The sequence below is a fragment of the Enhydra lutris genome, unplaced genomic scaffold (genome assembly GCF_002288905.1).
Source record: "Enhydra lutris kenyoni isolate GAN:26980312 unplaced genomic scaffold, ASM228890v2 scaffoldscaffold64, whole genome shotgun sequence".
NCBI classification, from domain to species: Eukaryota; Metazoa; Chordata; class Mammalia; order Carnivora; family Mustelidae; genus Enhydra; species Enhydra lutris.
The window spans coordinates 5,218,353-5,231,476 of NW_019154148.1; positions in this window are offsets into that span (position 1 = coordinate 5,218,353).

Sequence of the window (13,124 nt, forward strand, 5' to 3'; positions counted from 1 at the left end):
AACAGGGGAGGGAAAATATAACCATAACTTGGGAGAAACTGGTTAGTGCCTCAGGAGAAGGAACATGACCTGGGCGGGGAAAGAGAATGTCCAGGTGCACCAGTAGAGTTCATGGATGTAGGTTCTTGGAGCAATGAGTATAGAGTAGCTCATTTATTCATGATTCATTCAGCAAACGTTTGTAGTGTGTCTCTGTGTGCCAGGTATTATGCTTGGAACTGGGGATATGGCAGTGAACAAAAGCAATATGGTCCCAGTCTTTATGGTGCTTCTACTCTGGTGTAGAGACAGACTTTAAACAAATAAGCATATGTATTCATATGTGAGTAACAAACAGATGGAAAGCACAGGGTACCCAGAGACATGAACCTAACACGGAACTTAATTTATATCAAGAAGGAGGCATCAACAAAGTACTGTGAAGTCTTATCAATGAACAGGAGTCAGTATGGGGGAGAGCAAGGACAGTTTTCCAGGAAGTGGTAACAGCATGAGTTAAGGTCCTGGGGCAGTTTCCTGGTACCTCTAGAAACTGAAAGTAAACCTTGGTGTCCTGCTGTCCATCGGAGAGAGGGTGATAAGGTATCAGGTTGAGGAGTTGGCAAAGGCTAGATGATATGGGGTTTTTGAAGTCCTGGCCACGATTTTGGGTTTTATTCTAGGTGTACTTGGATATGGCCAAACATTTAAGCAAGGGGGTGACAGGACTCAGTTCATGTCTTCAGAAGTAATCTCTGGCTGTCATTAGAAGGACTGAAGGAGATGGAGCATGACGAGTCTGGGTGATGGTGGCTGGGAGGAATGTGGGTGGCAGTGATGTGGGGTCTGTGTTGGGATCAGAGAACAAGACGATTCTCTAATTAGTAATAATCTTATCCAGCCAAACTGCATCTTTTTTCTCTTGCCACTTGCTGAGTGTTGAAGGATCTATGATTTGCTCTTCAGTAATTGTCTCTGATGCCGTTTTCATGTTCGATGCCATTTTCATGTTCAATCCCTGTCGACATTAGCAGACTCCAAAGTGTCTTATCCTGATTCTGACTTTTCAACTTCTGATTGTCCCTGGGTTCTGTCTTCTGTCACGTCCTTCCTGTTCCTGTCCCCTTTCTGTGTGGCTTCCAGCGAGGGGGTCAGAAAGGAGGAAGTCAAGGGAAACCTGTCAGAGGGGGAAGGGAAAGGCTGTGGAGATGGGAGCCAAAACGGAAGGCTTTGCTGACCTCTTCCAGTTTTTGCCACAGCTTTTTCTAACTTCTGTCATCTGTGCTTAGAAAAAGAGAAGCTGTGGGCAGTTGTCCTTTTACCTCCTACCTCTCATGCCCCATCGCAGTGGGAAGGACCATGATGAAAGGACCATGATGAAAGGCCCATGCGAGCCTGGCATTCAAAATGGCTTCCACAACAGTGATTCCTTTGGAGAACAATGCAAAATGAAAAACCCCCTCCTTCCAAAAGGGAGTCATTTTTTATTTTCCTGAGGCCCAAAAATCTCTGTGGGAAGTAAGGGAGTGCTAAAGGGAGGAGGGCACAGTACCTGTCATCCTCGGGGAGGAAGGAACAAGACCATAGCTTCCTGGGGGCTTCCTGGGAAGAGATTGGAGTGGACTCCTCCATCTGTTGGCTCTCCGGGCTTAAGCACTGAGAATTCCTGTGAAAAATCAGATAGGTTTCCTGGAAAGGATGTCACATGAATGCATTGACCTGATAACTCTAAATCTTTATTCTGGTAGAAAATAGGGGAACTCCTTAGCATTTTTTTTTTTTTTTTTTTTTTTAAAGATTTTATTTATTTATTTATTTGACAGAGAGAGATCACAAGTAGACGGAGAGGCAGGCAGAGAGAGAGAGAGAGGAGGAAGCAGGCTTCTTGCTGAGCAGAGAGCCCGATGTGGGACTCGATCCCAGGACCCTGAGATCATGACCTGAGCCGAAGGCAGCGGCTTAACCCACTGAGCCACCCAGGCACCCTCCTTAGCATTTTCTTAGTGGCAGGAGCTTCAGCTGGACCTTGTGTTAGGAGTGTCATTTGTTTTCATAGTGACGTCCTTTCATCCTTACCTGAGTATATGCTAACGCATGAGTCTTGAGGAGTGGGGGGCGGGGCTGGGCCACTTCAGGATGGGGGCTAACACCAGGAAAACCAAACAGGTGATTCAAGGGTTGGAATGATCAGCCCCCCCACCAGCACCCTAACCCTACACTCCGCAGGGACGGAGACAGTGTTCAGTCACCAGCAATGCAATCAATCATGCCTATGTAAGGAAATAACCATGATAATCTCTGAAAGACCGGGTTTAGAAAGCTCCAAGGGAGCACTGGTAAACCTACTTTCAATAATTCAAGTTCATCTAGGTCACTCACTAGTTTTATTAAACTTATTTTCGTTAACTAAAGTTTGCTGGCAGGCCTTTACCATCCATTTTCCCTTTCCTGGGATAACAGCACGGCACCATCCCTCCCTCCCTTTCAGACCACGGGCGGCACTGACCCACCCCCTGACCCACCACCCCCCAGACTCCAGACTTTAAACAAACAAAAAAAAAACTGTTTCAAGAATGGGGACATGAAACAAGGTAGTTTAGTAAAACCACCCTTTGGATCTTTGCCTGACATCACAAAAGAAACTTCTCTCTCTCTTTTGAGATTGCTAACCTGAATGGATGTAAGCCAAGACCTTGTGGTGGTCCTCTTGCCTCCACGGGGGTGTCGTTGCCTGAGAGTAGAGCCAGGGCAAGAGGACATTGGAGGGAGGGTGGGGAAGGGACCGAGGGGGTTGGGAAGACAATTTCTACTGCAGGAGCCAATCGATTTCCTTTTCATTTTAGCCAATTCAAGCTGGTGGTTGTCACTGAACCAAATGTATCCTTTTTACCATTTCCAAATTGCCCTGGACTCTAGTCCCTGATGGCCTGGGAGGAACATGGACCAAAGTCGCAAATCTCCCTGATGAAATTATTTGATCTCAGGAGAATGAGTTACAGTTCTGGTGTCCCCCTCATTGACTAATAATGATCAGGAACAAATCATATAATCTCCTATAAAGCATGAATAGAAATACCTCCCCTACCAACTTCACAGGGTTATTGCAATAACAGAATGAAATGACACGTGTACACATGCCGTCCTAGCCACATGAACACGTGAAAATGTTAGTGAGGAACCGAGGAGAGAATCACCGATGACTTCTGCTGTCCTCTCTGTGCTCGGCACGATGCCAGGGGCTCCGCATACACAGTTGCCTTTCATCTTTACAAGGACCCTGGGGGGCAGTGAGGGTTTGCATATATATCACCTAGTACATTTCCTGGTTTGGAGTGGAGGTTCAGTAAATATCAATTTCCTTTTGTCACTGTCCTTGAAGACCTAGGATAAATAACATCTACGGTCCTTGGGTTTCCTTAACTGTATTGTAGGGGACTCGAGCTAAATAGCATTCCGTGTTCCATCTAGGCTTAATCGTTTAAGATCGAATTTTTGCTCTTGGTCCTTGGGAGAAGGGTTCTATGATCAGAAAAATTTGGGAACCGCTGGAATCAAAGTTAAATGGGGCTCCTGTGTGAGGTCGTGTAACACATCTCTAGCCAACCTTGGGGTTATTGGGGATGGTCTCAATCTTGACAGGGGTTTGGTTTACACAGATGGATGATTTGTCGAAACACAGCACCTACAGACCGAGTATTTGTGCATTTCATGGCACGTACATTTTCCATGGGAAGGAAAGATCTGTAAAGAAAACAGCCGTGGAGCTCTAGTAACCACACGCATGCCGTATTTAGGGAGAAGTGTACTGAGGTCCTGTAAGTGACTCGGAAATGCCCCGAAATTAACATGGAGTAAGGGATGCAGAGAGGGAGAGATGGAAGGCTAGATGTGATACAGAAAGAGTGGTCAAAGGAGCATGAAGGAATCCAGGTGTCTGGTGCTTTCAACTGTGCTGCGTGTTGGAGACTTTTCATAATCGAAGGAGAGAGAAAACAACCAGTAGCAAAGGCCCGTTTCCTGGCCAGAGCTTTATCTCTCTGACCAGCCCATGGCTCAGGCTTCCCTCTGGGTAACCCCCCGCCCCCCCCCCCCCCCCCCCCCCCCCCCCCCCCCCCCCCCCCCCCCCCGCCCGCCGCCGGAAAAGGCCTTCTGCTTCAATCTGAGCTTTCAGCCTAACCAGAAACAGATACACTGTTTATTGCAGTGATTTCCCCCCTAGGCAAAAATCTCACCCTTTTTCATAAGGGGGGAAGAAAAGTTCCCTCCAGCTCGCCCCCCACCCCCGCCTCCCCGTGCTAGAAAGAGCCAATGTGCTTTGTGAGCCCTAGTGAGCCGCTCTGAAAATAAGTCCTCTGCTCCAGCTCACCGCCTCTGTTCCCAGCTGCTCCCTTGGTGTTGATGGCTCCCCACCCCGCAACAGCCACTCTCCCCTCTCCCCCTCCCCCTGCACGCTTCCTCCCTTTGCCCTGGTTTGGGGTCCAGGGAGCCCTGGAGCCCCCTGAGAGTCCTCCTCTGCCTTCCCTCTCTCAGTGCGAGTGGGGACGAGTTCAGGGGTTGCAGCAGACGTTTTAGTTGGGATAATAAATTAACCAGGCTCCTGCTACCCCCTATGTCTTCAACTCTCCCCCACTTCCTTGCAATCATTATTCCTGCTGTTTGCCTATGCTTTTCTTAATCCCCAGTGCTTGGCATCTCATTCCAGAGCTCATTTAAATTTTCACAAAGACACAGACAGGCAAGCTTCCCTGAGTTTTCCCAGACAGAGAACCCGGGAGGCCGTGCAAACTCACATTTATTGAGCTCTTACTGTATGCTGTCATTCGCTGCGTGTTTCCACCTACCCTGTCCTACTCAGAGCCTACAACCTCCTCGTGAGGCGCTTATGGCATGGGTGCCACCGTACCGCTTTTGCAAATGGGGAAGCTGAGGCCCAGAGAATATTTGTTGAGGTCTAACCACCAGCCAGCAACTGACACCAGAGGCATGGCCCCACGTAAGGTCAGAGCAGAAGGGAGGTGGGCGGCTTCCTAGCCCCACCTGTGTGCTTCCCAGCGGAGGGTTCCCAGCACACCCCCCCCCCCACCAGCCCCCGGAGTGGATGTGAGCTCCTTAGAAGACAAGCTTAGAATTAGAACTCAGGTCTACATTTTCTGCCTCAATTTAGAAACCGAGACACTCCATATAGACACAGACATATGGCAAAGCTGGAGTGTCTCACGCCCACGGGATAGCCGTGTGCCACGCGAGGCCAGCCTCGCAGCTAGCAAAATCTGGCAGGAGCTGAATGCCGGGCTGTCTTGAACACTTAGCCTCTTGCAGCCCGCGAGGCTCGCGAGCAGCCCAGGCAGAACCGATGTTTGCTATGCAATAGCCAGCTTGCGGGCCCGGAGGCACAGAAAGCGGGCGCGGGATCCATAACTGCACTGAGATGAGTAGCGGAGGGGGGAAAGCACGTCACGTAGAGCCCAGAATGGCTGAGGACCTGGGCCTCCTTATGCAACCCCCACCCTTCCAGTCCTAATTCAGGCTGATCAGGTTTGAGGGTGACCTGGGAGGGGGGAGTGGAGGGAAGCGGGGAGGGCACGGGATGTGAAAGCCCAATTTCCTCCCTGATCTGACATGTGTTACCTCCATGCAAGTAGCCTAAGCTTGCTTATCGGATAGCCTTTGGGATAGGGCCCTGCGCGCCCCAGTGTTACAGTCAGAGGGATCGCGACTTGCGAGCTGGCATTTATAAACCACCCCCCCAATAAAGGTGGTAGCTAGGTCTGAGGTTCCTTCACAAATTTAGTTGCTTGCATATATTTTAAAGTTGCTCAGTCCTCTAACACGGGGGCTCCTAACATCGAAGGGGAACGGGGCTGGATGAGCTATCCTGTGGACGTAACAAGCCGACACTTGAACTTCGTTTGGACTGCTAATTAGCCTTGGGCTGGCCTCTCGCCGAGAAGGGACAGTATTTCTCTCACAGTGCACCCTGGATTGGACGGCCCGATGTCCCACACGTGATCTCAAGACAGAATGAGCTAGACTTTGGTAGGAGACTGCTTGCAGACAATTGGAGGCTGAGTATTATTGGGTACCCCCGCCCCGGGGCCGGGAGGAGGATGTGCACCATAAAGAGTGGGTATTCTCACTGGCAGTCCTACAGCTGGCTGTTTATTCCCAGGCAAGGTGACCGTGGAACTGAACATCCACAGTGGGTCTGTTTGGGGACCGGAAGGGGGACTCTTAATAATTACAGGGGCGCACCCGGTGCGAGCCAGGAACGGAAAGCCATTCCCTTTTAGGGTACTTGAGCGAAATAAGCGAAGACGCTGCCTCTGGGGCTCTGAGGCAGGAGAGGCCTGGAGCACTTCCCTACCTTGATGTCAGCAGGCGAGGCATCAAGAGGAAGAAGGACAACAGCGACCCTGCAAGCGATCTGGGTCCTGGCACTTCCTGGAATCTGTTCACTGGATTGTACTTCCAATCTGTCATCTCTGAATGTTGGGTGCAGATTCCTTTGAAATGCTTCTGCCTGGATATTTGTGTGCGGAGAATGAAGGGAAGGGACGGGTGAGCAAAGAAAAGACCGGAGGGAAAGAAGTGTCCTCCTCCCTTGAGGGCTGAGGGGTAGGGGCAGTAGGGGGGTGGCGTGCGGGGGTGTCTCCAGCAGAGCTCAGCTGTGCACAGTGCTACCACAGCCTCCCGAAGGCGGTGGCAGGAGGCCCATTGCAGAATGTGGTAATCACCAGGCAGGGGCAGAGAGCTGGGGCCAGGGGAGGAACCTGGAGGGGCGGGGTCGGAGCCAGGGACGGGGCAGAGCCAGCCTGCCTGCTAAGGCCTTCCTACCATCTGTGAATGGTGAATCGGGTGCTTGACTCACCTCCTCAAGCCCACCTGCACTTTCCTGTCTGAGTGATCTTAACGGGGTATTCACTTTGCAATCAAAACTGAAGATGCTTGGGGGCGCCTGGGTGGCTCAGTCGGTTAAGCGGCTCCCTTCGGCTCAGGTCATGATCCCAGAGTCATGGGATGGAGTCCCGCATTGGGCTCCCTGCTCAGTGGGGAGCCTGCTTCTCCCTCTCGCTCTGCCTACTTGTGCTGTCAAATAAATACATCAGTAAATACTAAAAGAAAAAAACAAAACAAAACAAGTGAAGATGCTTTTAGATTCTGCTGCTCTTCTCCTTGTGTGGCTTCTCACGCATGGGGACACACTGGCTGGTTTTGGGGAAGCAGCCGGAGATCCTGGCGCCCCTGCTCTCTGCGCACACATCCAAGCTGGCCTTTGAGTTCTGAGTTGGAATTGCCCACCGCTTACCCAACTCTTCCACTCCCTGTGCTACCAGCAACTTGAGGTTGTCACATCCTGAGTGCCCGACACTGTGCCTGGCCAAAAGAAGGCCTCCGGGATGTCTTGGAGTAAATGGTGGCAAGAGATAGCAAAGAGCGGAGGTGCGAAATAGAAGTGGAGGTAGAGCCCCCGTGTTCCTCAAGGTCTCAGATGTTCATGCCAGTTCTCCAAGATAATATAAAACCTCTATTCTCGTTTGTTTGTTTGTTTTTGTTTGTTTGTTTTGTTTTGTTTTCCCGTTGCTTTCAGTTTGGCTTTGTGGATCTACTCTCTGAGCTAGAGAGAGGTAACAACGACCTTACTGTTGCGGCTTTAGAAACGACTAGGGCAAACAGGATTTATTTTTAATTGAATGCTTCCAGAAAAACTTTGGCCAGTGCATCTTTTTCCTTTGCAATTCTTACAACTGATGGCACACAGGGGTGCTCTTCGCGCCATCCCAGTATTTTCAGTTTCCCTGCTGTACAGGAGTCCATTTAAAGCACTGTCTTGATTGCTTTGCAGTTCTGAAGGTATTTGCTATCATGATCTAGAAGGAACATTTCCCTCTTTTAATTTGGCTTGCAGTTTTACTCAGAAAATTTCCCTGTGTGAGGAGAAATTACATGATATATGTAGCCCTATGTCCTGCAAGTCATAATTGTTCAAGAAGTGGTGCTTAAAGGGAACATCTCCTATTTACAAAGGCTGAATAAAAGGGTTACAAAAAAAATAATAATAAAGATCAGAGAAGTTGAAGCAGATAGATGGGCTTCCAGCCTTTACAAAAGAGCACAGATTTTATGAATTCCCTGATAAGTAGCAGACAGAGAGATTCAAAGGTTAGGATGAAAACTTTGAAATATTTAAAATTTTTTTCTTTTATCATTTTTTTATTGGACAAATGATAAGAGGAGAAAATGAAAATAATAATCATCCCAACTTTGCCACGGTTTTGAGAACTATAAACTCCCCTGTTATCACCACCACCCAAATCTAGTCACTGTTCTTAACACACTCATACACCCACACACACTCACACACAGTCACTCATACTCTTAGACTCATATACTCTCATCCACACACACACAAACACACACTCATCCATATCGACATTCACACAAACACAAACTCACTCACATGTATATCTACTTTAAAAAAAAAAACAACAATCAATGCAGAATCAGGGCACCTGGGTGGCTCGGTGGGTTGGAACACTGACTCTTGATTTTGGCTCAGGTCGTGGTCTCTGGGTTGTGAGATTAGGCCCCAACTCAGGTTTGGTGCTGAGTGTGGAGTCTGCTTAAGATTCTCTCTCTCCCTCTCCCCCCTCCCTCACCTCCTTCTCTAAAAAGGAAACCAAAAACCCCAAAAAACCATAACCATCCTAATTATTCCATTTTCCTTTTTCATGTAAAAATGTTGCATAGACCTATTCCCTGCTCAGAATGAGAAAATATCTCATTCACTTTTTAGATTTTGTTATTGGCATTTCACTTTTTAATCCAAGATTTATTTCTTTGTGGGGTATGAGACGGGGTCTAACATTGATTTTTCTTTTTTTTTTTTTTTTTAATTTTGTTTATTTGAGAGAGAGAGAGAGAGAGAGAGAAAATGTGCCTGTGTAGAGAGTCAGGGGAAGGGCAAAGGGAGAGGGAGAAGCAGACTTCCTGGTCAGGAGAGAGCCTGAGGCTGGGACAGGATGGGGGCACCGGGAGTCATGACCTGAGTCAAAAGGCAGAGGCTTAACTGACTGAGCCACCCAGGCGCCCCTTCCACTGATTTTATTTTTTAAGATTTTATTTATTTATTTGACACAGAGAGAGAGATCACAAGTAGGCAGAGAGGCAGGAAGGGTTGGGGGCGGAAGCAGGCTCCCTGCCGAGCAGAGAGCCTGATGTGGGGCTCCATCCCAGGACCCTGAGATCACGACCTGAGCCGAAGGCAGAGGCTTAACCCACTGAGCCACCCAGGCGCCCCAGCTACCATTGATTTTCTAAATGAATTGACAGATGTCTCACCCAGTCACCAAAAACTCTCCTTCCCTATTGATTTAAAATACTGCTTTTATCATGCACTGAATTCCCATATGAATGTGAATTTTGTGCTGTCTGTGCTCTCGAGCTCCAGACTTGAGATTCTGTTTTGTTGATCTATTTGTTTATTTCTGTGCCAATTATTATTTAACTTATATGATTTATGATGTAGTCAGATAGCTGTTTGGCTCGTCCTGCATAAAGTAATTTATCATTTTAATTTCCATTTTACTTTTTATGTCTGGTAGAAAAAAGTCCCTTTCATGGCTTCTATTTTCTGATTTTATTTTTCACTTTTAAGTTTAAAAATTTAAACAAAATAATACAGGTATACAATTTAAAAACAAAATAAATAAGGAGGCTGGCTTATAATGATAAACAACACTTGTCTTGATACTCTTCATTTCTTCTCAGACGTAATCACTTTTACTTCTTTTAGCGGATAACTCTGGCATTAACCTTTACATTTCTAAATTAATGTGATTGTACTGCTAATCATTTGATTTATCACTTTTACACATCATTTATTGACTTTTATTAATATGTGTTTCTTTCTCTGACATCTTACTCTACTCCCTCTTCAACGCAGTATATCCTGGATTTGGGCTAAATACATGGTTCACGTTTACATTACAACTGGGCAAATACTTTTAATTTCCTTATGTCTGATGTGCTTTGTCTAGAATATACTTTAGTGCAAATCTACAGAAGGCAAACTTCCCAATGCTTTTACCTGTCCAATAATGTCTTTATGTTTTCTTCATTTCTGAGGTATGATTTTGCTGAGTTTAAACTTCTAGGTAGGTGGTTATTTTCTTTCAATATATTGAAAATAACATTCCCCTATGTTCTGGCTTTTTATTTCATTTTCTGATACTGAGAAGTCAGCAGTCACTGTTACTCCCCTGAAAGCAATCTTTTTCTCTAGCTTCTTTTAAGATGTTCTCTTTCTTTTTGCTTTTCTTGCAACCAAAGGAAGTATGGATTCCTTTCAATTTGTCCTAGGGATTTCTTGGACTCCCAGACTTGTGAGTTGATTAACGCCACGAGTTCTCACTCATAGAGAATTTACACTTGACCTTGTCTTTCGTCAATTCCTGAACATTCTTAGTGATTTTTTTCTTCAGTTACTGCTTTTACCTTTTTTTTTTTTTAAGATTCTATTTATTATTTGACAGACAGAGATCACAAGCAGGCAGAGAGGCAGGCAGAGAGAGAGGAGGAAGCAGGCTCCCTGCTGAGCAGAGAGCCCGATGAGGGGCTCGATCCCAGGACCCCGGGATCATGACCAGAGCCCAAGGCAGAGGCTTTAACCCACTGAGCCACCCAAGCATCCCAGGCTCGATCCCAGGACCCCGGGTTCATGACCTGAGCCGAAGGCAGAGGCTTTAACCCACTGAGCCACCCAGGCGCCCCAGTTACTGCTTTTACCTTATTCCTTGCTACTGTCCTCTGGGATCTAATTGGAGACATATGCCTCCAAGATCTAATATACATGCTAGATCTTTTTATGAAATGACAAACGATAGGTTCTGGGTTAGCCATCTATTTTTGTAAACAAAGTTTTGAATATCGTCACGCTTATTTGTTTGTTTCTTGTCTCTGGCTTTTTTTTGTTTTTTCCTTTTTTCTTTTTAAAGCTACAGTGGCAGGTCTGAGTAGTTACAACTGACACAATGTGACCTGCACAGCCTAAAGCATTTACTCTCTGACCTTTCAAGCAAAAGTTTGCCAAAGCTTACTTGATGTTCTTTATCCTCTCTTCTGTTTTCTCTTTCATCCTTTTGGCCTTTCTCTAATGCATTCTGAATATTTTCTCCTGATTTATATTCCAAGTTCCCTGGTCGAATCTTTGGCTATCTCCACTCGACTGTTAAACTGTGTGTTGGATTCTCCATCACGATTATTGTATTTTTTTTTAGTTTTAGACTTTCTACTTGATTCTCTTTCAAATCAAAGTCACCTTTTTTGGGTTCCCACTTCCCAGCTGAAATTTCCAAGCTCTACGTTTTTGTCTTTTCAGACAGGAAACATGGTTTAGGAGTCTGTGCCCAATACTTTCACCATCCGAAGTCAATACGTCTTTGTGGGTTTGTTTTTGTCATCATTTCCCACCACCAGTTCTCACTCGTAGAGAACTTAACACTTGACATTGCGTTCAAACTTTTTTTTTTTTTTTTGGTAGAAATACTTTGGTAGAAATAATATTCACTTGTTTCTGACAGTCTGGGACCACAGGAACTGAAGTTCCAGACTTGAGGTTCCCAGAGTCCCCCTCGTGCAAGCTGTCTCACACACCCGAGGCTCCCAGACTCCCCTGCGTGTTGGCATCACCTGGGGAGCCTCCCAATGGACCTCCACCTGTGTCCCGCTCCCAGGGATGGTGACTTCATTTTAGTCTGTGGTGCAGCCTGCACTTGGGATTTTTTAAAAGCTCCCCTGAGATTCTAATGGGCACACATATTTGGGAAGCTCTGCCCTGAGAGCAAAGTCCTTCAGCCCCTGTATTCAACTTTCGGGTGTTTATCAGGCTGTCCACCAGGCGGGCCCTTTTATCTCTTTCGCCCGGACAGGCTGCCAAATACCACAGCCCCAAACTTCGCGAGCAGAGCAAAACCAGCTTTGGGAGCTTGCTTCCCGGGTTCTCCGAAATGTTGGCGTCGTAATCCGGCACAATCTGATCAGCTTTTTGGTGCTTTCAGGAAGAATTAAAAAAAAAAAAAAGTATTTATGTATATTTACAAAAGGTATTTAATTATATATTTTAATATCATATAGTAAAATAATTAAGTAATGTATTTAATATTTATAAATGAAAATATATTGATTATGAAATAATTACAGATATATAATATACTTAAATAATTAAATTTGTATATATATAAATTGTGTGTGTGTGTGTATTTTTTTTTCCATACAGCTGTTTCAGTTGACCTCAATGAGAAGGTTGGTTTAGCCTGTAAGTAAGAGAATTGAAAGTCCTCCAGTAGCTTTTTTAGAAAGAACAGAGGAGTATTTTGGAGTTCTCACCCTTGTGAAAATGTCTCTTTCATTTACTCCCTGAGGTTATAATTTGGCTAGGATTTGTAATCTAGCTTGAAACTTAATTTTCCTTTAAATATTTGAATGTGCTGCTTTATCAATCTGTAGCATTCATTGTAGCTATGGATAATGCTAGTCCTACTTCATATCTGTTTTCCTGGGAAATGACTTTCTTTTTCTTTCTTTCTTTCTTTCTTTTTTTTTTTTTTTTTTGGCTTTTTTGGGAACCATTAGGATCTTCTGTTTTCCCCCAGAAATCTGACATCTCATAACTTATGTACTTTGGTATGGGTCTTATTTTGTCCATTTTCTTGGGCATAGAAGAGACACTTGAAATCTGGAGATTTTTATTTTCAGTGCTAGAAATTGTATTGCCATAAACCTTTCATGTTTCCCAACTCTGTATTTTCTCTTTCTCAAGAAATCATTTGGTTGGATGGCAAGCCTGTTGGATTCATCCTCGACATCACTTATCTTTTCTTTCCTAATTTCTCATGCTATGTCTTTTTGTGCTCATTTTTGGAAAATTTCCTTATGTTTATTCTCCATCCTTCCTACTGAATATTGTATTTCAATTAAATGTTTATTTCCAGGAGAAATGTTTATTTCTTGTTCTTTGTGTTAGTTATCCTTTTATATAACCTCTATTTCCAGGTATTGGGATATAATTTCTTCACTTTTTTCCCCAGCGTTGTAGAATTTTAAATCTTACATCCTCTTCCATTTGTTTCCTCAAGATTTTTTTTCCC